At 46.5% G+C, this 27,069-nt stretch overlaps 1 protein-coding gene and 1 non-coding gene across 1 annotated transcript; both read right to left on the bottom strand.

The window, feature by feature from the left end:
- LOC143768002 (uncharacterized) overlaps positions 1–27,069 on the bottom strand; it is a 579,067-nt gene that overhangs the window by 324,007 nt on the left and 227,991 nt on the right.
- Positions 2,982–3,168, bottom strand: LOC143771229 (U2 spliceosomal RNA). The gene has a single exon (XR_013215039.1). It is a non-coding gene; the product is annotated as a U2 spliceosomal RNA (small nuclear RNA).

The following is a 27,069-nucleotide window of genomic DNA, read 5'->3' as shown; positions in this document are numbered from 1 at the left end:
GAGGAGATGATGATGTTATTACCTCGGCAGAGCAGACCCACACCAGCAGACTTGTTCTCGTTTGAGCCCGACCATACAGAGGGCCCTAGTTTCCAGTCCTTTTTTATCTCGTTATACCGGATTCCATGCTGCAGACCACACTCCTGTAAAAAACATATGTCAAAGTCTAATGTTTCAAAAAAATCAAAAAGAGCAGCCCTGCGGACAGGGCTCTTTAGAGATCTCACATTAAGTGAGAGACACCTCATGGATGGCATTTATGTCATGGGGGAGGAGAGCTATCCTCAATGGTTTCCATGTAATCATCAATCACTTCTGGCAGTGAAGGAAGAGAGTCAATGTTCTGGGGATCCGAGGAACCAGGCAGTGGATACCCAGAAGAGTCCGTGTTCAGCCACATGTCTCCGCTGGGAAAACACACATCCGGAGATTCTGGATTGGCCTCCAGAAGAGTATCCCCCCGCAGCTTCTTTCCAGACGGCTCAGACAGCTCACTCGTGCAGTCGTCCTCTGTGATAGCTACATGGCCTCTTACTTCCTGGGGGACCTCCAGATCTGACACGATGACCGTATCCACACCATCACCTGTAGGAGAAAAAACTGTGGTCTGCTGGCTCGAGTCCCTGGGAAAGACTGGGGTCTTCGCCACAGTGCCCCCCACCGCCAACATAGTGGGGGCGCTCTGCTCCAACACACCAGTCTCATTCGAGACCTTCGACACAAGGGTTACCTCCCCAACGGGAGAGTCCCCCTGCTCCAGTCTCTGGGTGGTCCGCCCTCCGCCCTTTTTCCGGGACTTCGACACAGGAGGGCCTCCCTGAGGGCCACCACACTCCTGCTCCGTCCCCACCTTCTCCTCTGCGCCCTTGGCCTTCTCAGCCGCCTCCCCTGCTGTAGGAACAGTGGGACTTGGCTCAGGCCTTACTCCGGTCTCTGGGATATTCAGCACAGCATGGACCGGGACAATAGCTGGTTCCTGCCTTGGCACGGGTCTCTCAGCCGCCTCTGCATACGTACGGACTTTGGTCCTATGTGGGCATCCTCGGAACATATGTCCATCCTCCCCGCATAGGTTACAAGCCTTCTTTTGAGGGCAATCCTTCATTAAGTGTCCGAGTTGGCCACAATTATTGCAGCGGAATGCCCTTCTTTCCACACAATTACCTTGGGTATGCCCCATCTTGCCACAGTTCCTGCAATACATAGGCATACCTGTGTAGAATAAGTAGCCACGGCTCTTCCCAATGGTGATGGTAGAGGGGGGATGCTCTGTTCCTCCAAAGCCCTCAGGATTTTTCTTCAGCCGCACCAGGAATTTCCGCTTGCCACACCAGAAACCAACGGCGTTTTTAACATTCCCTTGAAAGGTTACTTCATCGCAATAGCGACGCAAACAGGTTAAAATGTCCAATACTTCAACAAAAGGATTTGGAAAGAAAACAATCATTTGTACCTCCTCTTGGACGAAAAGCAGGGAGAAGACCAGGCCCTCCAGTTCATCAGCACAGATGTTGTCATTCACCTTTTGGACCAACTGCTGACAACAACCATGGCTCCTAAAGGTAATAGTATAAGTACCTTTCTGCTCATTGTCCTGAAAACAGAAGATGTCCTCTCTGCCGAACTCCAGGATCCCAAGAAGGACGGTGTTGCAAACGTAGCGGATTTCTTTCTCCTTCCTGTATCTCTCCAAGACCTCGATACGGACCGTGTTCCTCATCCGGGGTTCTCCCGATGCAAAGGTAAGTGCAGCCGGCATCCTTCCGAAAAAGAACTCCAGCTGTAAACACACAAAAAAAGGCTAGCGCCCTTTTAAGGCGATCGCAACTCGTTGCTCCGGACTAATCCTCTCTCCCTATAGCAGCAGGGGGGTGAAGCCCCTCCGAAGAGGAGCGATCCCCCCAGGCCGAGAGAGAGGGTACCGAAAGCACCCGACCTGACTACAATCTCTCAGTTAGACTGATTGATCGCAGCCATGAGGCCGAGAAGCGATACTGGAAACACTTTGCCGCGTGGGCCGCACTAAGGCCTACAACCGACACCCGTGGTGGAGACATAGCCAAAGATTGCCGCAGGGAAGACATTTTCAGAAACTCTGGGTGTATTCCCAATGACAGCTCTGGTGTGGGTGTGTGGGGGGGGGGGGTAGGTGGGTGTGTGTCTGTGTGTGTGTCTCTGTGTGTGATCGTTCACGCTGCGCACAACGCGCTTTGAATCTGCATAACTCCGCCTACTTTGACACACCCACCACTCCCATTGTGACTGCACGTGAAGGTTCCGTGCTAAGATTCTATCCACTGCAGGCAGCGCACCAGGTTGGTCAAAGGCATTAGAATACTCCTCCTCCTCACACAGGTGCAGATGGACAAGACAAGCAGATTCGAGAGCAGCACAGACACCAGTTTTCCTTTTTTTTCAAATACATATCATATCTACACCGCATTTGAAAGTCGGTGGTCTGGTCCACAAAAGGGAAACAATGCTTTCCAAAAGAATTCATGCATGCGGTGGTCACAAATGTGCTATGTATGGCAGAAGTACTCATTGGATACTTCAATTTAAATACCAAGTGCTGACAGCAGGCAGGCAGGCAGGCAGGCAGGCAGGCAGGCAGGCGGGCGCCTAATTTTGTAGATGGCACAATATATTATCAACACTGTAACAAAGGCCTAATTCAGGCCTACCTACATCTTCACACACCTGTTGCAACCTACAAAGACTGATTGATTGATTAATTGATTGATTGATTGATTGCTTGCATATTGGATGCAATACAATGCTTGACATACCTAGGTGAAAGCAAGGCACGGCACGGCACGGCACACAAAATGTTGCAATTGGCCAGGAGAAATCAAGCAAAACGTTACATTTGGCATGAGAAATGTGCTTTTTTGACCCTGAAACAAATTCCCATAAAGGGTTAAAGGACAACTTGCTCGTGCTGATTTCAATTCATTCTGTTTTTAGAAACCGGATCAGAGAAGATGTGCACTGTTCCCGGAAAGTCTGCAAGAACGGGTCAATGCGTGGAGTGGACAGAGCAAGCTCCTAGTCCATCTCCCGGTTCCAAAAAGCCATTTAATATGTGGTCCCCACATAGGGGACGTATCAGATATTAAACTGACAAGAACAGATACTACACTACATCTTAGCGGCGGCGACGACGACGGATGTAAAAGCAATTGTCTATATCTTCTAAAGATATTTCTAAATGTTTACTTCCATGCCATCTGTAATGCCAACTTACATTACGGATACTTCTGTAGCATGACAATAATTGGAATAATTATTCTAATATTTGTTAATTTATTCAGAAAATGTATTCAGCTCTAAACGTCCTCCATTACTACTTTGCTGCTCCAAATGACTTTCTCTCTCTAACTAAAATACACTGTGCTAAGAAAGCAATCAACATGTTAGGACCTCATCTGTATTGTTGGCAAGTGAGACTTTTTTGACTGATGCTGCACTGTGTTGAATTTAGGCTTCTATCACATTTGCAGTTGTGTCTGCAGTGTTGTGTATTCCTATAATGAATACTAGGAACGCATGCGTTTTTGTGTTTTAGCTTTTTGCCGCGTTTGTTGTCTGTATCTGGGCGCGGAAATGCAACATGTAGTAATTTTTAGAGGAGTCAATTTGCCGCCTGGAAATGTATGCGGTCGATTGCGCAAGGTTTGCGCCCAAAAAACACATTGCAGTCTATGTAAACGCATGCGCTTTTGGCACATGCCTTTGTTTGCGTTTTTGAACGCATGCGTTTCAATTGAGAAAAACATGTCTAGACACTGATAGGCCACCCCCCACATAGAAGGTGATAAAGGAAGGTAGTGGACATTTGCAGCTCACTACTCAGCAGACAGAGAACCATACCAGAAAGACGAAAGCACCTTGGAGGAAAAAAGACTCTGAACAATGTGAGTATATCCTAGCCAATGCCTTTCTTTTCAATTTTGTGTCTCTACATGTCCTAATTTCTGCCATTTCTTTCTTTCTGCACACATCAGAATGTCTTCTTCTTCTGATGATGATGAGCAAACGCCTGGGCCTGCACAAGGGGAACATGTCAGCGAAGCGAGTATTCACCTCCTCAGATTGGTAAGTATTCACTGTCACATCTACACATATGACAATGTATATTTTCCTTTTTTCAGACCACTTCTTCTACAGCGGAAGAGACTGGGCAGGAGACTGGGCAGGAGCAGCGGAGTCACGGTCGGGTGGCACAGCGGCAGCGTGTAAGTATACCTGGCTGACTGTTTATTGTATCCTCATTTTACAATTCTTGACTCTTCATTTCTTTCTACTTCTCTCTTTCTTTCCCTTTTGCTTCAGCACCATTTTTTTTTTTATTTCAATATTCATGCCATTCCTCTGATTCTGTTTTCTGTCTTCCTTATGTTAATGTCTCCAATATTAATGTCCTTTTTTTTTTTTTAGGTTCCAGAAGGGGATGAGGACCTCATAGAGAATGAACACCTCATCTCCCTGGTCCATGAGCGAGTCCCGTTGTGGGACACCCGGGATCCACTGCACGCCAACAACGTGACGATCCGGAGGCTTTGGAATGAGGTGGCCACAGCGTTGTGGGATGGCTGGGCCAATGCCCCGGCTCGGGTCCGTTCTGCATTTGGTAAGTATCGCAATGCAGTGTGATGCAGCCAAGACCTTGGCCATGCTCACACAACTGTGTATGATGATAGAAAGTCATTACTTTTTCTCAGCACACACAGTTGTGTGACCACGGTCAAAAGACCATTGTCCTAACTATTATGCTTTGTTTTATCAACAGTGTCAAAAGTCAAAACACGTTGGCGATCGATGAAGGACCGCTTCAACAAGGACCTGCACCAAGAGAGTCGGCTTCCAAGTGGTTCTGGAGCAAGGATCCGAAAATACAAATACCACCGCATCCTTGCGTTTTTGAGACCGGTCCTTGCACGAAGAACATAAGTATATTGGTGAAAAAAAAATATGTTTTGTAATGCTAGCATTTTTTGGTCACTATTTTGAATCAGTAGGAATCCAAAACCAGTGATTGATAGAAGCAGAAGTGGGGCACGTGTTCTTTGAATACTTTTCCTCACATAGTTACACTCCAGGTTTTGGCTTACCAATAGTGATGTGAAATACTGAGCAAATACTGACAGTCTGACGGCAGCCTACACAGCAGATCTATACTCATCAAGTCAGGTGTCAGAAATAATGAATTCATGATGCACAAATAAAATGATCCTCAATTCATTTTTCCTGGCACTTGTCCTGGTGAGTATAGATATGGCTTGTATAGAGATATGGCTTGTATCGCCTCCATCGTCTCTTCATATTTTACATCAGTATTTTTAATCCAAAACAAGGAGTGGTTGATGCATGCAGAAGTAGAGCATGTGGTTTTATTATACTTTTCTTCCTACTGTTGTACTCCTGGCTTGCAAACTCTGATGTAAAATTCAGTCCAAATAGTGCTAGTGTGACCTCTGCCTTAATCTCGATGTTTATATTCCACAGGAGTTATCGTTTTGTAAATGTTTGGTATTAATTTTTTTTTTCCTTTTTTCACAGCACTTGGAGCTCCACTGTTGGCCCCAGGTTCTGGAGCGGTCCTTCATCAGTCAGCCACAGACCCGTCCCAGCCATCCTCCAGCGCTGCAGCAAGTGGGCCTGCCACACAACCTGAAGACCAGGAAGCTGGTCCATCAGGTGTTCCCCTTCCCCAGTCCTCTGCCTCTAGCCAATTTTTTATGGGCTCCTCCCGGCAGCGGCAGAGGGCCGCGGACAGGTCACTGATGCCCGAGTTTTTGCACTTGAGCTCGGTCTTCCATGAGGGACTCAAGGCGATGGGTGACCGACTGGATACTGCCATTAGTCATATGAGCACACATATCCAGGAGGTTACCACAGCCCTTGCCCAAGTGAAAGCCGACCTCCAGAGGCCAGCACATAATTTTTTTAATCAGATAGAACAGGGCATGTCGGAACACCTTAGTCCCGATCTCCAGATTAATGTGATGCAGGCCTGCAATGCTGCTTACGTGCAGGCTATGCAGCAGAGTTGGTATTTTCAGCAGACAGTGGGGGCATTTCCACCAGTGCCCACACTGTCACGCTTTACCTCTATGCCGACATCTGCTGCATACCACTGCATGGCCACCTCCATTCCAAACACTGTCGGACCCTATTATAGCACCACCACCATGCCGAGTGCAGTGGGACAGCCCACCGCCACCACCATGACAACTGCTGTTCCTGCTTGGACCTCCTCCACTGCCACCACCATGCTGCAGCCGCAAGACCCTGGCCTGTAGTTCCCCGCCACCACAAGAATGCTGCTGCCGGACCCAGGCCTGTTGCCCGCCACCACCACAGAAATGCCCCTGACGGACCCCGCCCTGGCGTTCCCCGCCACCACAAGAATGCAACAACAACGGCAGATGGACCGTGACAGGTCGGCCACCACGGCAAGGCCAATACAAAGTAGCTGTCATGTCGGATGCTGTTCAGACCAGGTCGTCCGACAGACAGCGGTAATTCCGCTTTTGTTCACTATGCGCTCATTGGCGTCGGCTAGATTTTATCTAGCTGGTCCGAGGTTAATTTACCTGGTGATCGGATTGGAACCTGGGCCATGCCCACTGCCTTTAAATAGTTCTCCTAAACATTGGGCGTCGCCGATTATAACTTCTGTCTTGTGCGTTGTTATCTCGGTCTGGAGTGGTGAGCTAGTAGTTGGAGTATCGTTGCTGGTGGAGTATTTCCCTTTGTCTTATTTACTCCTTCCTATATTTGTATTTATTTTGCCCTGCGCATTTATAGTGTATTCCTGAGTGACTGAGGCGTGGTGTATATTTTCCGTTATCCCTGCCTGTGCTAACTGTGGGTATTGGTGTATTATCTTTTTACTGGGTGGTGGGCGGTGGTTTCAGCCTAGGGTTGAAACAGGAGACAGGGCGAGGGTTGAGGCCTAGACATGCACACCTTCAGTGTAAACTCTAGGTAGAGGGTCAGTCAGGATTTCCCTAGTCTGAGGGAAATTGCAGGGGCCCGGGTTATTAGCTCTTGCCCACCTAGTCTTCCCATTACAGTAGCCCAACGAGGCTCCCTGGATGGCAGCGCCAATCCAAAAAAGGGAAAGGCAATAAAAAAACAAAGACAATAGCTATCCCTCCCCCCTCACCTCCCAATGTGTCTGTAATGTCTGATATGTCTCAACCTTCTAGTTTGTCTCTGACCTCTCATGTGTCTAGCCCAATCCCCGAATTTCCCAACCCCAGTAGTTTTATAGCACCTTCTCCAGCCACCCCTGCGTCGTCAACAGTTAGCCAGCCCTCACTGCTGCACACCCCCCAATTTCGGCAATCGACCCCAAACAGGCGCAGTTAATTTTTTTTTTGTTTTATTTTGTAAAAATAAATATTCATGTTTTTTTCGCCCAATAAGGTTTAGATAATTGTGTATTTCACCGCCGGCAACACACACCGTGCGCCAAATCCAAAAATGCGCCGAACATATTTTTTTGGGCCACCTCGCTTTACCTCAATGCCGACCTCTGCTGCATACCACTACACGGCCACCTCCATTCCAAGCACTGCCGGACACCATTATAGCACCACCACCATGCCGAGTGCTGTAGGAAAGCCCACCGCCACTACCATGACAACCAACCGCTGCTCCTGCTTGGACCTCTTCCTCCTCCACTGCCACCACCATGCAGCAGCCGCAGGACACTGGCATGGCCTTCACTACCGCCACCACAAGAATGCCGCTGCCGGAACCTGGCATGGTCTTCACTACCGCCACCACAACAGCAATTCCGCTGCCGGACCCTGGCATAGCCTTCTGGCATGGCCTTCACTACCACCACCACAACAGCAATGCCGCTGCCAGACCCTGCCCTGGCGTTCCCCGCCGCCACAACAGCAATACCACTGCCGGACACTGCCCTGACATTACCAGCCACCCCAACAATGCCGCTGCACAGGCACACCGTGACAGGTCGGCTACCATGGCCAGGCCAATACCAATGAGCAATACCAATGAGCTCCCAGAACAGCTGCACCGATCTAAGAAAGGGAAAGGCAAAAAAAACGCAAAGACGATAGCTATCCCTCCCCACCTCCCAATGTGTCTGTAATGTCTGGTTTGTCTCACCCCTCCAGTGTGTCTCTGCCCTCTCATGTGTCTAGCCCAATCCCCAAATTTCCAGACCCCAGTAATTTTATAACACCTTCTCCAGCCACCCCTGTGTCGTCGACAGTTAGCCAGCCCTCACAGCTCCACACCCCCCATTTCCATCAATCAACCCCAAGCAGGCACAGTTAATTTTTTATTTTGGTTTGTTTTGTTAAAATAAATAATCATGTTTTTTGCCCCCAATAAGGTTTGGTTAATTGTGTATTTCGCCGCCGGCAACACACACCGTGCGCCAAATCAAAAAATGCGCCGAACACTTTTTTTTGGGCCACCTCCTAGCTCCAGTAGTTAGTTAGTACAACACTGAAGCTTTGTGTGTGTTTGGTATAGAGACATGAGGTGGCCAAAAAAAATAATACCGTATTTTCCGGCGTATAAGACGACTTTTTAACCCCCGAAAATCTTCTTAAAAGTCGGGGGTCGTCTTATACGCCGGGAATCGTCGTGTACGCCGGTGTATATGGTGGGTGGGGAGGGGGAGTGATCCTGATGACGAGGGGGCGTCTCACAGGAAAGTGAGTAATCCCCATTACCTTATCCTAGCGGTGCAGCGTGGGGGTGTCAGTGCTGGGAGCGGCGGCAGCTGCTGTGTTCTGGTGCGGCGGCTCCTCTTCTGTGTGGGGCCTCTGTGCTGTGAGGTGGCGGCGGCGGCGGCGGCGGCGTATCTTTATCCAGTTGGGGCTCCTCCGGCATCTCCTTAGCCCTGGAGGCCCCGCCGCAACTCCATCGGTGCAATGTGGTGGCCTCCGGGAAAATGGCCGCTGCTCAGATTCAGATCTCGTGTCCCGAGATTTCGGGACGAGATCTGAATCTGAGCAGCGGCCATTTTCCCGGAGGCCACCGCATCGCACCTATTGAGCTGCCTCCGGGAAAATGGCCGCTGCATTGCACCGATGGAGTTGCGGCGGGGCCTCCAGGGCTAAGGAGATGCCGGAGGAGCCCCAACTGGATAAAGATATGCCGCCGCCACCGCCACCTCACAGCACAGAGGCCCCACACAGAAGAGGAGCCGCCGCACCAGAGCACAGCAGCCGCCGCACCAGAGCACAGCAGCCGCCGCCGCCACTCCCAGCACTGAGACCCCCACGCTGCACCGCTACGATAAGGTAATGGGGGATACTCACTTTCCTGTGAGACGCCCCCTCGGCATCAGGATCACTCCCCCCCCCCCCAAAAGGCACATATTCACCGGCCCTATAAGACGACATAGGGTGTATAAGAAGACCCCCGACTTTTAAGAAGATTTTATATTTTAACTGGTAAAGTTGGGGGGTCGTCTTATACGCCCAGTCGTCTTATACGCCGGAAAATACGGTACTTGTATTTTCTCCAAAACCTCTTCTTTCTGTTTACTCTGTGACTTTGTGTCGCAGACTGAAGACAAAATGGTGGTAATACACAGCTGAATACACAGCAGAACTATACTCTCAGGTCGTGTCTTCAAAAAATCATTAGTAATGACACCTGACCTGGTGAGGTGAGAAATGCCTTGTATTACCTCCATTTTATCTTCTTTGTACATTAAATCTATTTCACACAAAGTGAAGGGACGATGTAGGTGATACAAGGCATATCTATACTCACCGGGACAGGTGTCAGAAAGAATGAATTCATGAGCCATTTATTTGTGCATCATTAATTCATTAATTCTAACACCCAACTTGATGAGTATAGATCTGTTTTGTAAGCTGCCGTCACACTGTCAGTATTTGATCAGTATTTTACATCACTATTGGTAAGCCAAAACCAGAAGTGGAACAATGTGAGGAAAAGTATAATACAAACAGATGCCCCACTTCTGCATTTATCACCCACTCCTGGTTTTGGCTTACAAATACTGATGTTAAGTACTGAACAAATACAGCTAATGTGATGGCACCAAACAGCCATCGTCTCTTCAGTCTGCGTCAAATAGCTACTAGTGAACCGAGTCTGGACGCAATGACGTCAACAACCTAAGCCCAAAAAAACAAAGTGGTTTGTATAGAAAATACATAGGACTCATGGGCAAGATAATAAAACACGTATTTTATTAACAACAAACATTAGTAACATTTAAAACATAACTGTTACAGACCCGAAGCCAACAGGACATTTTACACCATATTGTCCTGCCTGCCATGCCACATGTCCAATCTCAGAATCATAAAAGGCAGCAAATTGGTCCCGCATGTAGCCAACTTCAACAGTTGACTGCAGCCAGCGGGTGATGCCGGTAATCAGTCAAAGGGTTTGCAACTTGTTCATCAAGTTCAATGGTGGGTCGCTCCTTAGCCAGAATGTAATTGTGGAGAACCACACAGGCTTTTACCACCTCATCCACGGTCTCCATTTTTAGATTTATGGCTGTTGCAAGAATGCGCCATTTTAAAACCATAATCCCAAAGGCACACTCTACTGTTCTTCGGGCCCTGGTCAGTCTGTAGTTATAGATCCGTTTTATGCGGTTCAAGTCTCGACGTGAATAGGGTTTCAGTAGATTTTTACTCATCTAAAAGGCCTCATCCCCAACCATTACAAATGGCATTGGTGGGCCTTGGGTGTTGAGGAGAGGTCGTGGCTGTGGAAAATTAAATTTTTGGCCATAAACACGTCGACCCATATACGAGTTTTGGAAAGTCTGTGAATCATTGCCACGGCCAAAAGCTCCAGTGTCCACGGTGATGAAGCGACAGTCCACATCGGCTATTGCCATGAGAACTACTGAAAAATATTTTTGTAGTTGAAGAACTGTGATCCCGTTCTGGCTGGTTTGATAATCCGGATGTACTTCCCATCCACCGCACCCAAACAGTTGGGGAAATCACACACAGTCCAGAATTTATCAGCTATTTCCATCCACATGTCCTCGGTGGGTATGGGTATAAATTCTTCACGGAGAACATTCCACAAAGCCCGACAGGTGATCGGGTGTCAAAAAGTATTCCGGACAGGGTGGAAATTCCAAGCCGGTACTGGAAGTGGAGGGATGATAAGTTCTCTCCAGTTGCAAGAAATCTGTAATAAAATAAAGAAAAAATAATTTACAAAAATGCAAAGAATACATGTCAGACCAACAATAATTATGACTAGCATTTGTTTACAATTATTACGTACCTTAAGGTAACCAGGAGACGTTCCTCTGCTGGAATTGCTCTACGGAGCTGGGTGTTCTGTCTCCGGATCACTCCTTGAACATGAGCAAGCAACTCCAAAAAAGAGTCTTGCGACATCCTGGTATTTTCCGGGAATTTCTCCGGGTTGGCATTAAGCTCGCCATATAGCGTGTGATATGCACCACGGCTCTCACGTAGTTCTATAATGGGGTGTTGCCAAAAACGCCTACGCCGTGTCCTTCTCCGTCTTTCACAGTTTCGGTGTTACTCCCAAGCAAACGCACAGGCAATAAAAAGCTTGATGCTGAGATCCAGGTTGAAGTAAAAGCTCTCCATATGAAGATCCATCATCATGACACAGGATACAGTAGCAAACTGTTAAGATTTCAGCAGTCCAAGGGTCTATATATAGAGATACCATAATACACGCCCTCTGTAGTCCTTTTGGCGGTGTCTGGTTATCTAGTTTTTTCTCCTGTAAAATTTGACACCGTGCGTTCTAAAATGCAAATGCATGAAAAAACGCATAAAAAAGCATGTAAACGAAGCGTTTTAAAACCGCATGCATTTACGCATGTGCCTAAAAACCGCTGCGTTTGTACGCGCTTCCATGCGTTTTTTTCCTGTACTTGCGTTTGCGGATTAAGCGCTGCAGATTCTAACGCAAATGTGAAAGTAGCCTAAGCAGCGCCCTCTATTGGTATTAAGCTACTTTCACACATCAGGTTATTAGCATCAGGCACAATTCGGTGAATGTTGGAAAAAACGGATCCAGCGCAGATGGTGAAAAACTGATGCAACGGATCTGTTTCTTCGATGGATCCGGCTAGCATCTCTAGATTATTGGATTCTCTAGATTATTGGATAAAAAAAAAATTGGAGCATGGTCAGTTTAAAAAAATTGAATCCGGATCGGACACCTTCTGGCTCCCATAGGCTTCCATTGTAGCAAACAGCCAGAAGCGCCGGATCCAGTTTTTCCAACATTCGCCGGATTTAGCCTGACACTGAAAACCTGATGCGTGAAAGTAGCCTAAAAATGTGCATGATTTGCATGGGAAATGCTTGGAAAACTGGATCTGGAGGCCGGATTCATCATTTCACATCTCCGTTTCACACGTTTTTGGCACGTTTTTGGCCAGCTCTGTCACTGTGTGCTTTTTTCGCCCGTCAAAAATACGTTCCTATAGATGTTTTTTCTGTCTGCCGGAAACGACTATTGGAACGGATCCGGAAAATAACGGATGAAACGTCTGCCCATCAGGCGCACTCCGGCCGGCGCTAATACAAGTCTATGACTAAAAAAAGGATCCGTTTTTTTTTTCAAAACTTGCCGGATTGTGCCTGAAACAAAAAAACCTGATGTGTGAAAGTAGCCTAAGATTCTATCCAAAATATTATAGATCGGCAAGAAAAGCTAAAACATTCAGAATATAATTTCCCCGACTCATTCACAAAGAACATGAACCATCCTTCCGGGTAAAGATCGATAATAAATGTGGACTCTGCAAATACTTAGATAAAACAGATTGTTTCACCACTAATACGTGATGTATAATATCAAATCATAGATGAACTGCAATGTATGTTATGTATTTCTTTTACATAGAATTAATTTCATTTCCTTTTCATATATATAGTTATTGGTGGTCTTATGCATATTAATTCATGTATTAAGAGGGGATTTGTCCTGTTACTGACAATGTCACTTCCCAACATCGGGATTTATGTGCCCAGATATTACATTTAGGAGTAACGACAAGCTATGGTCTCAAACAAGTAAGGTTTCACACATTCTTGGCCACTGCAGAGAAAAACGTCCAATCTTTTAATGCAGTTTTGTTTTTATAAAATTTGTGGAATTATTTCAGAGCAGGATTCTATTCCTCACAATGTTTGTTGTAGTACATACCTGTGACGTGTATGCAGCGCCCTCTATTGGTATTACCGTTGTGATGTGTCTGTTCAGTGTTGTATAGGCTACGTTCACATTAGCGTTGGGCGCTGCAGCGTCGCTGCATGCGTCATGCGCCCCTATATTTAACATGGGGGGGCGCATGGACATGCGTTGCACTTGCGTTTTGTGAAGCATGCGTCACTGTGGTGCATGCGTCAGGGCGCAGAGGACGCAGCAAGTTGCAATTTTTTCTGCGCCCAAAACCATGCAAAAATGGTCACAAAACGCTGCGTTGTGCATGCGTTTACATTTGCGTTGTGCGTTGCGTCGCCGACGCTGCGTCGCACAACGCTAATGTGAACGTAGCCATACAGCGCCCTACACACGTGTGCTATGTGGTGAGCAGTATTAGGCTGGTTTCACACTTGCGTTTTGATCTGCAGCGTTTTTAAAAAAAACACATGTGTTTTTTTTCTGCATGCAAAAACGCATGCGTCTAAAAAATGCGGCGTTCTGCCGCGTTTACATGCATTTTTTCATGCATTTGCGTTTTTTAAACGCATGCTGAGAAGTGTGTGACAGCTGCCAATCATCAAAATCAACTAGAAAACCCACTATAAATAGAAATAGCTAGGGTTAGGGTTAGGGTTATGGATAGGGTTAGGGTTAGGATCCCTAGGGTTAGGGTTAGGGGTAGCTTTTTATTAGCATGTCCTGGTCACCAGGTCACTGATAAGCCACCCCCAACCATCAAGGTGATAAAGGGATCCAAACCCTAACCCTAACCCTAACCCTAACCCTGACAAGCCACCCCCCACCATCAAGGTGATAAAGGGATACAAACCCTAACCGTAAACCTACCCCTAACCCTAACCCTAACCCTGACAAGCCACCCCCCACCATCAAGGTGATAAAGGGATCCAAACCCTACCCCTAACCCTAACCCTACCTACCCCTAACCCTAACCCTGACAAGCCACCCCCCACCATCAAGGTGATAAAGGGATCCAAACCCTACCCCTAACCCTAACCCTACCCCTAACCCTAGCCCTAGGGATCCATAGGAATTGGCTATTATGTTGACCTTGTGACAGGACACTCTTCTATTAAAAAGCTTTGTTCAATGTGGACACCCCAAGATATATGGTATTGCTATAGAGTACTAAAAATATAAACTCAAAGAGTATTGACTGTCATATAGGGTTAGGATTAGGGGTAGGGGTAGGGTTAGGGTTAGGGCTTGTATCCCTTTATCACCTTGATGGTGGGGGGTGGCTTGTCAGGGTTAGGGGTAGGGTTAGGGGTAGGGTTAGGGTTTTCTTGTTTTTTCTTGTGTTTAGGGTTAGGGTTAGGGTTTTCTTGTTTTTTCTTGTGTTTTCTTGTGTTTTCTTGTGTTTTTCTGTAAAAATGCATGCGTTTTTAGCGCAAGCAAATGCATGTGCTTAAAAACGCATGCGTTTACATAGACAGCAATGCATTTTTTTGCCGCGAATAAACGCATGCGTTTTTTTGCGGCAAAAAAACGCCGCTAGAAATTACTACAGGTTGCATTTCTGCAAATGAACGCACGCATCAAAAAACGCATGCGCTGCCGAAAACGCGTCAAAACGCATGCTATAAAACGCATGCGTTTTTCATGTTAAGTATAGGGGGAAAAAACGCATGCGTTTTTTAGCGCTAAAACGCTGCGGATCAAAACACAAGTGTCAAACCAGCCTTACATACCTGTGATGTGTATGTTCTGTGTTAGCAGCGCTCTCTAGTGGTATTAGGCTACGTTCACATTAGCGTTGTGCGCCGCAGCGTCGCCGCATGCGTCATGCGCCCTTATATTTAACATGGGGACGCATGGACGTTGTTGTGTGTTGCGTCGGCGACGCATCGGCGACGCAACGCACAACGCATGCAAAACGCATTGTTTTGTGACACATGCGTCTTTTTGGGCGCACGCGTCTGTGTGCAGAGGACGCAGCGCAGCAAGTTGCATTTTTTTTGCTTCCAAAATCATGCAAAAAAAGGACACATGCGTCACAAAACAATGCGTTTTGCATGCGTTGTGCGTTGCGTCGCCGACGCAACACACAACAACGCAAATGTGAACGTAGGCTTACTCGCCTCTGCTGTGTGTATATGTTCAGTGTTGTATACAGCGCCCTCTATTGGTATAACACACTTGTGATGTGTATGTTCTGTGTTGTTAGCAGCGCTCCATTTGCGTCTTGCGACGCAGCGTCGTCGACACAACGCATGACGCATTAGTAACGCACACTAAATGCACCGTTTTCAACGCATGCGTTTAAGGCATGCGTCGTAAAACGCAGCATTTTTTGGTGCGTTTTTGCTGCGTTTTTGTTAAAAATGCAGCGTTTTTCGACGCATGCGTTGTCAAACAATGATGTCATTTTTTCACCCAATAGCATGAAGCAAAGCCCCATTAGTGTCTAGACACTAGATAATACCACCAATAGATAGAAGAGGGAGGGTATAATGGAATTTTAGTATATACACCCCGGCATAGATAAATTCCTCCCATTTTGCCTGTTTTTATACAGCATCAAGATGGAGCGTCCCATGGAGAGTATCTACCTCAATATGGATTTTGCCATGGCTAATGCTTACGCTATCGCCTTTCATGCAAAGGAAAAGAGATAAACAAAGGAGAAGGAGTCATCGGCGCTTTTGGCTACACCCTATAGTGGAAGTCCGAGAGAGCCGTGGAGCCTACCATTGCTTGTTTGGCGAGCTAAATGACAACCTGGAAAAATATTTCGAGTATACCAGGATGTCTCAAGACAGCTTCCGCTATCTGCTGCGTCTGGTGGAAGGAGCCATTACCAGGCAGGACACGCAGCTCCGGAGATCAATTTCCGCCGAGGAACGTCTGCTGGTGACTCTACGGTACGTAATGCAGCTATTTGAAGGACTTTCTATGTTCTGCCCTTTTTTTAAATAAACTTTTTTTTTTGGGGGGGGGGTGTGGAGGGAGGGATGGAAAATGTAATTTTATTTAATAAGAATGTACTTTAATTAAATTTATTTATTTTTCTGCTTGGCAGTTTCCTGGCTACCGGAGAGACCTTGAGATCCCTGCATTTCCAGTTTCAGATTGGAGTCTCCACACTTTCGGGTATTATTGCCGACACATGCCGCGCATTGTGGGATAATCGCCGGGAGGAATTTTTACCAATCCAACAACAGAGTTATGGGAGGCCAACGCCCAAAAATTTGACCAAGTGTGTTCTTTCCCTAACTGTATTGGAGCGGTGGATGGGAAGCACATTAGGATTACAAAGCCTGCAAGGAGTGGATCTCTGTTTTTTAATTACAAAAAATATTTTTCCACCGTGCTCATGGCAATTGCAGGTGCGGACTGCAGGTTTCTCGCCGTGGACATTGGAGCGTTTGGCCGTGCAAATGACTCACGGACATTTAAGGAGTCTGATATGGGCCGAAGATTATATGAGAACAATTTTAATTTCCCCCAGCCATGACCTCTTCCCAACACCGAAGGGCCGGCAATGCCATTTATTGTGATTGGGGATGAGGCATTTCAAATGTGTGGTAACCTACTGAAACCCTACTCCAGTCGGGGCTTGGACCACATAAAAAGTATTTTTAATTATAGACTGTCCAGGGCCAGAAGAACTGTGGAGTTCGCCTTTGGAATCCTTGTCTCCAAATGGCGGATTTTAGGATCCGCTATAAATCTGAAAATTGAGACAGTTGATCAGGTGGTGAAGGCTTGTGTGGTTCTACACAATTATGTTATTGCCAAAGAGAGAGTCAACGTTGAACTAGATGAACCCATACCAAAACCATTGCCCGATTACCAAGATCATCCTCTGAGGACAACTTTGGAAATTGCTCAGATGAGGGATCGATTTGCTTCATATTTTGTTTCAGATGTTGGCCGTGTGTCATGGCAAGATCAAATGGTGTAATGTAGAAACAGTACTTTATCCTGCTGTAACTGCAACTAAATTTATTGTGATTAATAAAAATCTAAACACTGTCATTTAAAGAATTAAACACTATTGAGTCCATGACATTTTACCAGCCTAATGCAATGTTCTTTAAATGTTGTAATGTACCGTGATTTTCTACTGTGTTGTGTTTTGACATAAAGTTCTTTATTGTGCCTTTCTGTTTTAAAAAAAAATGCTCCCCTATGTTACAATGTTATTGCCAATAAAAAAAAAGTTAAAACAAATCCAATGTTCTGTGTGTCCCACAAAATGTAGTAATGTGAGCACCAGTTCCCAAATTGACTCTGACAAAACAACCCAATTGTTCACATAGCCGTGTGTTCCATAGTTTTAATAGCGAACATGATCGGCTCCAACCTTGTCAAGCAATTAATCTTGCAGACTATTTGCATATGGAACCTGGCATCATGGAGCGTGATGGCTGAAGCAGGTTTTCTGCCGCTGCATGTGCCGCAGCTGTGTGACAGGCACTACACATGCATGGCGAGGCCAACAAATAGGCCTTGGATGTGCATGTGTTCTGCCTGTCACACAGCCTCTGAACATGTGGCTGCAGATCATAATCCACACTCCATGAAGCCGAGGCCCATATGCTACTAGTCTGCAAGTGTTTTGATTGACAAGGAGGGAGACGATCATGTTCGCTCAACTCTATTGAGTTAACACTATTGAACTCAGGATGCTGAAATACGTCCAGAGTCAAATAGTGGCGACACTTGGCCACGTGAACATTGCTACCACCTCACCTGACCAATAACCTTAAGGTACCGTTACACTAAACGATTTACCAACAATCACGACCAGCGATAGGACCTGGCCGTGATCGTTGTTAAGTCGTTGTGTGGTCGCTGGAGAGCTGTCACACAGACAGCTCTCCTGCGAACAACAATGCTGAAGTCCCCGTGTAACCAGGGTAAACATTGGGTAACTAAGCGCGGCCCTGCGCTTAGTAACCCGATATTTACCCGGGTTACCAGTGAAGACATCGCTGGATCGGTGTCACACACGCCGATCCAGCGATGACAGCAGGTGATCAGCGACCAAAAAAAGGTCCTGATCATTCGCAGCGACCAACGATCTCCCAGCAGGGGCCTGATCGTAGGTCGCTGTCACGCATAACGATTTCGTTAACGATATCGTTGCTACGTCACAAAAAGCAACGATATCGTTAACGAAATCGTTATGTGTGACGGTACCTTTACAGTAGGTCTGAAAATTGATATATTTTTTAATCCTCTTTGTGTTTGTAACACCTCATAGTATAATGAGAGACAGCCCACAAAAAAATTACAACAAACTGGATAAAATTCTGTCATACATTGCAGATATGAGGTGTTAAAAACACAAGATTTGTGTATACGGCGCACGGTGTGAGTTGCTGCCAACTTATTTTAGAACAAGAAACTCCGATTTTGTTATCAAAATAACAATTTTATTAAGGGTGACACAAAAAGAAAAATGGGGAAAGGTTCTAAGGGGTAGGAACTTCGGCAATTAAGGGAGATTGATATCCACCACTTTGGGAGTGGGTGGAGGGGGGGTGGAGGAGGAGGAACCACCATACTGAACAATACTTGAAGGTATGCCGACGTCTGACCACCCTGTGGTCGACGGTGGCGAGAATGCCAACGCAGGAGGGGAGGGAGGAGGCACGACCAGTGTCCTTGGCACTCTGGACTGGCTCTGGCTACTCCTGCTCCGGCTAGACCCTGGCCGAGAGCTCTGTGTTGTTATTGGAGCAGCCAGAGCCGCCGGAGCTGTTGTTGTTTTTGGCCGTTTTCTTCTCTCTCCCTCTGGGTGTTGTTCTGCGTGGCGTCTTTGGGTCCTTGAAGGCCTGGCAGGAGCAGGACTTTGGGGCTCGGTTCTATGGTGTCGGCGGCGGCGGCGGCGGCCCTCGGCACGCGGAGCTCTGTGTGGGTGCTCTGCAGCAGGAGTCGGAGTCATGCTAGCCAGCGATGGTACTACAGGCATTGTAGTCACTGACTGCATGACCCGAGCCTGCTGCCGAGCAGTCACGTAGGCATTGTTGCAGGCCTGCATCACCGAAATCTGGAGTTCCGGCGTAAGATGTTCCACCATGCCCTTTGCAATGGCACTAAAGAAATGTTTTGCCGGCCTCGAGAGCTCGGATTCCATAGTTTCAAGGCGCCGGTCGATATTGGACAGAGCTATGTCCATTCTATCGCCCAGTGCCTTGAAACAATTCTGGAACACCGTGCTCAAATGTAAAAATTCGGGCAGTAGCGGCCTGTCCGAGGCCCGCTGACGCAGTCGGGAATATCCGAAGGAAGGAGCGCCAGTGGCCTTGGCCAGGGGAACATCTGATGGACCGGCTGCCGGTTCTCCAGATGGTGGTGCAAGCCTGCTCTCGCTGTGGGACGGCTGTGACGGGTCAGATGGCGATTCACGAAGGACCGCTCCAGAGGGCCGAACAGGCTCGAGGGTGCTGCTGTGTGTTCTGTGAAAACATAAGGAAAACATTAGTATACCAAATATAACATTTCACATTCGCCACCTCCTGTGTGTAATAAAAAGTTAACATTGCATCACACACTGTAAAGGGTCACTTCCGTCTGTCAGTCCTAACGGTATTATTTGCTGATTGATACGGCCAGCTGCCTGTCATGGCTGACGCGACCAATCAGCGCCGGGCACAGCCCTGAATTAAATGGCCGCTCCTTACTCCCCGCAGTGAATGCCTGTCGCCCGCATACTCCACCCTTTGTCATCGATAAACACTTACTGGCGGTAACCGTTGCCGCCGTAAGATGTAACCAAATTTTTACTATTACACTGCCTATGCCGCATCAATATTAAAAATTTAAAACTTTTTTTAAAAAAAACTACCATGCTATACTCACCCATGGTTGCCGTTTGTAACGGCCACCATGGTTTACGGTTATCGTCGGAACTGCCATGACATCACGGTCATGTGACCGAGACGTCACCACAGGTCCTGCGATCAGACCAACCCTGGGAACAGAACCTGCCGTGGACTACAAGGTCTCCCGTGTCTATTATGTTAATATTTTATTGGAAACTGTGATAAACCTGGATGGGCAATATACTACGCCACAATGAAATATTGCACGTGGCTGGCCAATATACTATGTGTCTGTGTGCTGTATACTACGTCACTAGGCAATATAATAAATGGCTGGGCAATAAACTACGTGGCTGGGGAATATACTACGTGAATATGCATGTTGTGCAATACCCAATGTGTGGGAATAGGTACTAAATACTTACTGTCGGCGGGCAAGGACCGGTCTCAGGAACTGAAGAATTCTGCCGTACTTGTATGTTGATGTCCATGCCGCAGCAGCACCACTACGAGTCTGTCCCGCCTTCTGCAGGCCCCGATTGAAACGGTCCTTCATGGAGCGCCATCTGGTCTTCAATTTTTTGACTGTGAAAAAGGCAAACAAAAAAATAAAGGTGAGAAAACTTTTTTTTTTAATTGATAACGCAACCGTGTGCGATGCTACAAAAGTAGAACACATCACAGACGGTTGTGTATCCTGGCCTGATGGGTCAGAGCGGCATTTCGGCAATACTTACCAAATTTAGCTTGGTCCGTGGGTGAAGCGCTGTCAAAGCCATCCCACAGCGATTTTGCCACCTCAGCCCACATTCGTCTCAAAACCACCTGGTCCGCGTGTCGGGGGTCACGGCTGTCCCACAACGGGCCTTGCTCCTGGATAGAGGCGACCATGATGTCAATGTCTAGGCCCTCATCCTGGTCCCGTTGTGAAAGCTAGAATAATTGGAAAACATTAATGTTTGCAATATAAATAAAATATTAACATTACGACCACAACGAACAGTGCACTCATAGTACAATGACAACCGAACAAGCGCTGAGCAAACCACACCGCCATACATTGAAATAAAAAACAATGGCAGAGACGGCACAATGCCAGAGTGTAGCAAAAACAGAATACAACAGTCCCAGAAAAGATAACAAAACAAATAAACAACAGACCCTATGTACTAATCCAAAAAGACAAAGATTTTTTTTTTAACAAAATTTTTACAACATTGATTTCCAAAAAGCCCCAAGAAAAGGCAAACCATACCGCCATACGTTACAATAGAAAAAAAATAAAATAAATAAAAGAGTACGGCTACATATGAAGCCCTGAAATTCATCAAAACCTAATTAAAAAAGAAAATATTTGTATTTAAAAAAAAACACAGTGGAACCACCGCATCCACAGAATAACCCAAAATAAACAGCACAATAGATTTCAGAAAAAAAAATAACAACCCCCCCCCCCAAAAAAAAAAAAAGAAAAGTCAATCCTGGATACACCACCATACTTTACAATAAAATCAACAAGGCCGGAGACAATGAAACGCCATCATATACAACGCCATACATCACAACCAGAATAAAAATACACCAATGTCCATTACACAACCACAGTGCAGAACTACATACACAACTTGCAATAAACAATTTAAAATAAAACATTAAAATGCGCAGAATCATTCTATACTTACATCTCTTGAAAGCAGATGATGAGCTCTGGTAGGTCTGGTCTCTGTGGTATGCTGCAGAAAAGTGACAAACAATGCACAAATGTTTTTTATATATGGGGGATGTTTTTTCACTGTCTAGACACAGTCTAGACACTTTTTGTGTAATGTTATTTAACGACGCATGCGTCGCACAACGCATGTACGACGCACGCACTTGCGTCCCGTGCGTTGTCAATTGCTTTCAATGGGGATTGTAACGCAATTACGACGCACGGGTGACGCAAGTGCGACGCACGCGTTTTTACGACGCTACTAAACTGCAACATGTAGCGTCGACCGCGCCCCGCCAGGTGCGGCCAAACGACGCATGCGTCGTGCGTTGTACAAAAACGCATGACAACGCATGTACATGCGCCCCCAATGTTAAAGATAGGGGCGCATGACGCATGCGTCGCAAGACGCAAATGTGAACTTAGCCTTATACAGCCAATAGAGGGCGCCGTACAAGTGCATGAAATTACAGAGATTATACAGCCAATAGAGGGCGCTGTACAAGAGCATGAAATTACAGAGGTTATACAACCAATAGAGGGCGCCGTACAAGTGCATGAAATTAGGCTACGTTCACATTTGCGTTGTGCGCCGCAGCGTCGGCGCCGCAGCGCACAACGCAAACAAAAACGCGGCAAAACGCACTCTAAAACGCTGCGTTTTGCGCCACATGCGTCCTTTTTGGCCGAAAGTTGGACGCAAAAAAAATGCAACTTGATGCGTTTCTTGCGTCCAACGCTTGCGGCCATGCGGCGCACAACGCAGCACAACGCATGTCCATGCGTCCCCATGTTAAATATAGGGGCGCATGACGCATGCGGCGCCGCTGCGGCGCCCGACGCTGCGGCGAGGACCGCAAATGTGAACGTAGCCTTACAGAGGTTATACAACCAATAGAGGGCGCTGTACAAGAGCATGAAATTACAGAGGTTAAACAACCAATAGAGGGCGCCGTACAAATGCATGAAATTACAGAGGTTAAACAACCAATAGAGGGCGCCGTACAAGAGCATGAAATTACAGAGGTTAGGCTGGTTTCACACTTGCGTTTTTGTCTGCAGCGTTTTTTGCACAAAAAACGCATGCGTTTTTTTCCCCTATATTTAACATTGAAAACGCATGCGTTTTTTGCACATGTGTTTGGTCGCGTTTTCAAACGCATGCGTTTTTTGTCTGCATGCGTTCATTTTCAAAAATGCTACCTGCAGTATTTTCTTGCGCGTTTTTTTGCCGCGAAAAAACGCATGCGTTTTTTCGCGGCAAAAAAATGCATTGCTGTCTATGTAAACGCATGCGTTTTTAAGCACATGCGTTTGTTTGCGCTAAAAACGCATGCGTTTTTATAGAAAAAAAACAGAAAACACACTGAAAAGCCACCCACCACCATCAAGGTGATAAAGGGATCCAAACCCTAACCCTAATCTACCCCTACACCTCACCCCTAACCGTTTAATGAACATTTTCTGACAGTCATATTGCCACGTATTTAAGTGCCACGTATCACGTATTTCAGTGCCACGTATGCCACGTGCCACGTATTTAAGTGCCACGTGCCACATATTTAAGTGCCACGTGCCACATATTAAAGTGCCATGTGCCACGTATTTAAGTGCCACGTATTTAAGTACCACATATTTAAGTGCCACGTGCCACGTATTTAAGTGCCACGTGCCACGTATTTAAGTGCCACGTGCCACGTATTAAAGTGCCATGTGCCACGTATTTAAGTGCCATGTATTTAAGTACCACATATTTGAGTGCCACGTGCCATGTATTTAAGTGCCACGTGCCACGTATTTAAGTGCCACGTGCCACGTATTTACGTGCCACGTATTTACGTGCCACGTATTTACGTGCCACGTATTTACGTGCCACGTATTTACGTGCCACGTATTTACGTGCCACGTATTTCAGTTGCACGTATTTCAGTGCCACGTATTTCAGTCACGTTTAGGGTTAGGGTTAGGGGTAGGGTTAGGGTTAGGGTTTTCTTGTTTTTTCTTGTGTTTTCTTGTGTTTTCTTGTGTTTTTCTATAAAAACGCATGCGTCTAAAAAACGCATGCGTTTTACCGCGTTTACATGCGTTTTTCACACATGCGTTTTTTTAAAAAACGCATGCAGATAAAAACGCATGTGTGAAACCAGCCTTATACAGCCAATAGAGGGCGCCGTACAAGTGCATGAAATTAGGCTACGTTCACATTAGCGTTAAGCTAATGTGCGTCGGGTGTGCGTCGGCGACGCAGCGGCGACGCATGCGTCATGCGCCCCTATACTTAACATGGGGGACGCATGCGTTTTTTTTTGTTGCGTTGTGCGACACATGCGTCTTTTTTGCCGCAAGCGTCGGACCAAGAAAACGCAACAAGTTGCATTTTTCTTGCGTCCGATTTTCGTCAAAAACCGACGCATGCGTCGCAAAACGCAGCGTTTTTGCGTGCGTTTTGACGCATTTTTGCGTGCGTTGTGCGTTGCGTCGCCGACGCAACGGCGCACAACGCTAGTGTGAACGTAGCCTTACAGAGGTTATATAACCAATAGAGGGCGCCGTACAAGTGCATGAAATTAGGCTACGTTCACATTTGCGGTGTGCGCCGCAGCGTCGTCGCCGCAACGCACAACGCAAACAAAAACGCAGCAAAACGCATGCAAAACGCTGCGTTTTGCGGAAACGCAGTTGCGTTTTCAACAAAAAAAGCAGCGTTTTGCTCCGCATGCGTTTTTTGTGCAGTGAGTCATTCTTCATCCCACCCCCCAAAAAAAGTGTCTACACAATAGATAAGGACCACCAATGGCTAGAAGAGGGTTGGTGTTATGTAATTTGTGTATATATACCCTGGCAGAGATGAATTCCTCCCATTTTGCTGGTATTCATGATGGAGCGTCCCATGGACAGTATCTACATGGATATGGAGATGGAATTTGCCTTGGCTCATGCCTATGCTGTCGCCTGTTTTCATCAAAGGGAAAGGGAAAAACGGAGATGGAGTCGTCGCCGCTTTTGGATACACCCTATCGTGGAAGTCCGCGAGAGCCGTGGAGCATACCATAGCTTGTTTGGCGAACTGAATGACAACCTGGAAAAATATTATGAATATACCAGGATGTCTCGAGACAGCTTCCGCTATCTTCTGCGTCGGGTGGAAGGATCCATTAGCAGGCAGGACACGCAGCTCCGGAGAGCTATTTCCGCAGAGGAACGGCTGCTGGTGACTCTACGGTACGTAGCTGTTTGAATGACTGTGATATGTTCTTCCCTTTTTTTTCTTTTTTTTTTTTTTTTTTTTTATTTGGGTTTGGTATGGTCAATGTACTTTTATAAATTGCAATGTACTTTAATGTAATTTCTTGGCAGTTTCCTGGCTACCGGAGAGACCTTGAGATCCCTTCATTTTCAATTCCGGATTGGAGTCTCCACTCTTTCCGGAATTATTGCTGAGACATGCCGCGCTTTGTGGGATAATCTCCGGGAGGAATTTTTACCCGTCCCTACAAGCGAAATCTGGTTGGCCAACGCACAGAAATTTGACCAAGTGTGTTCGTTTCTAAACTGTATTGGCGCAGTGGATGGAAAGCACATTCAGATTACCAAGCCAGGGAAAAGTGGATCCCTTTTCTACAACTATAAAAAATACTGTTCCACTGTGCTCATGGCAATTGCCGGTGCGGACTGCCGTTTTCTCGCTGTGGACATTGGTGCGTTTGGCCGTGCAAATGACTCACGCACATTTAAGGAGTCGGATATGGGCCAAAAATTATATGGGAACAATTTTAATTTCCCACAGCCACGACCTCTTCCCCACACCGAAGGCCCTGCGATGCCCTTGGTTGTGGTTGGGGATGAGGCATTCCAAATGTCTGCCAACCTATTGAAACCCTACTCCAGTCGGGGCTTGGACCATACAAAAAGGGTTTTCAATTACAGACTGTCCAGGGCCAGAAGGACTGTGGAGTGCGCCTTTGGCATCCTTGTCTCCAAATGGCGGATATTAGGATCCGCCATTAATCTGAAAACTGAGACAGTGGATGAGGTGGTGAAGGCTTGTGTGGTTCTCCACAATTACATTATGGCCAAAGAGAGACTGAATGTGGAACTCGATGAACCAATAGCCAACCCATTGCCCGATTACCATGATCATCCTCTGAGGACAAGTGTGGAAAATTGCGCAGATGAGGGATCGTTTTGCGGCCTATTTTGTGTCAGATGTTTGCCGTGGGTCATGGCAAGATCAAATGGTGTAGTGTTAATGTTACTGTTGGACTGTATTCTGGTTTTAACTACACCAATAAATACCTCTACTGTGACTGTGCTAAAAATTCTACATTATGTGCAATAAATGTAATCCGTTTAGGTAGGTTTTGTTATGTCAAATTTGGCATCTACCTATGGTTCACAAATGTAATGTGCCTTATATAAAAAATTGGAAACCTTTGTTTTAAAAATGTTGTTGTTTAAAAAAAATATTTTCTAAGTTTTCTACCCTGCTTCAAAGACCAAATTTATACCATACCATATAAATGTTTGTCAGATCGCCGTGTATCGTTGTGTTTGACAGCAAAAGCAACGATACCAGCGATGTTTTTCAATGGTAACCATGGTAAATATTAAGAAGCCTAGTGCGGCGCTCATTAACCTAATATTTACCCTGGTTAGCAGTGTTAAAATGTAAATAAAAAAACAGTACATATAGTCATCTTTGCGTCCCCCGGCGTCCGCTTCCTGCACTGACTGAGCGCCGGCCGTAAAGTGAATGCACAGTACAGCGTTGATGTGACCGCTCTGCTGTTAGGGCCGTCACTCAGTCAGTGCAGGGAAGCTGACGCCGGGGGACGCGATTGTGAGTATATGTTTGTTTTTTTTTCCTTTAACACTGGTAACCAGGGTAAACATCGGAAGTGCGCCCTGCGCTTAGCAACCCGATGTTTACCATGGTTACCCGGGGACCTCGGCATCGTTGGTCGCTGGAGAGCTGTCACACAGACAGCTCTCCAGCGACCAAATAGCGATGCTGCAGTGATCTGCATCATTGTATGTTTCGCTGCAGCATTGTTAAGTGTGAAGGTACCTTTACGGTATGTGTCCACGTTCAGGATTGCATCAGGATTTGGTCAGGATTTTCCATCAGTATTTGTAAGCCAAAACCAGGAGTGTAACAATTAGAGGAAAAGTATAACAGAAACATATGCTCCACTTCTGTATTTATCACCCACGCCTGGTTTTGGCTACAAATATTGATTTAAAATCCTGACCAAATCCTGATGCAATCCTGAGCGTGGACACATACCCTTAGGGTACCGTCACACTAAGCGACGCTGCAGCGATAGCGACAGCAATGCCGATCGCTGCAGCGTCGCTGTGTGGTCG

This window comes from Ranitomeya variabilis, chromosome 4 (genome assembly GCF_051348905.1).
Source record: "Ranitomeya variabilis isolate aRanVar5 chromosome 4, aRanVar5.hap1, whole genome shotgun sequence".
In the NCBI taxonomy this organism is placed as follows: Eukaryota; Metazoa; Chordata; class Amphibia; order Anura; family Dendrobatidae; genus Ranitomeya; species Ranitomeya variabilis.
Note: the sequence above shows the minus strand (reverse complement) of the source record. Positions and strands in the feature narration are given on the sequence as shown.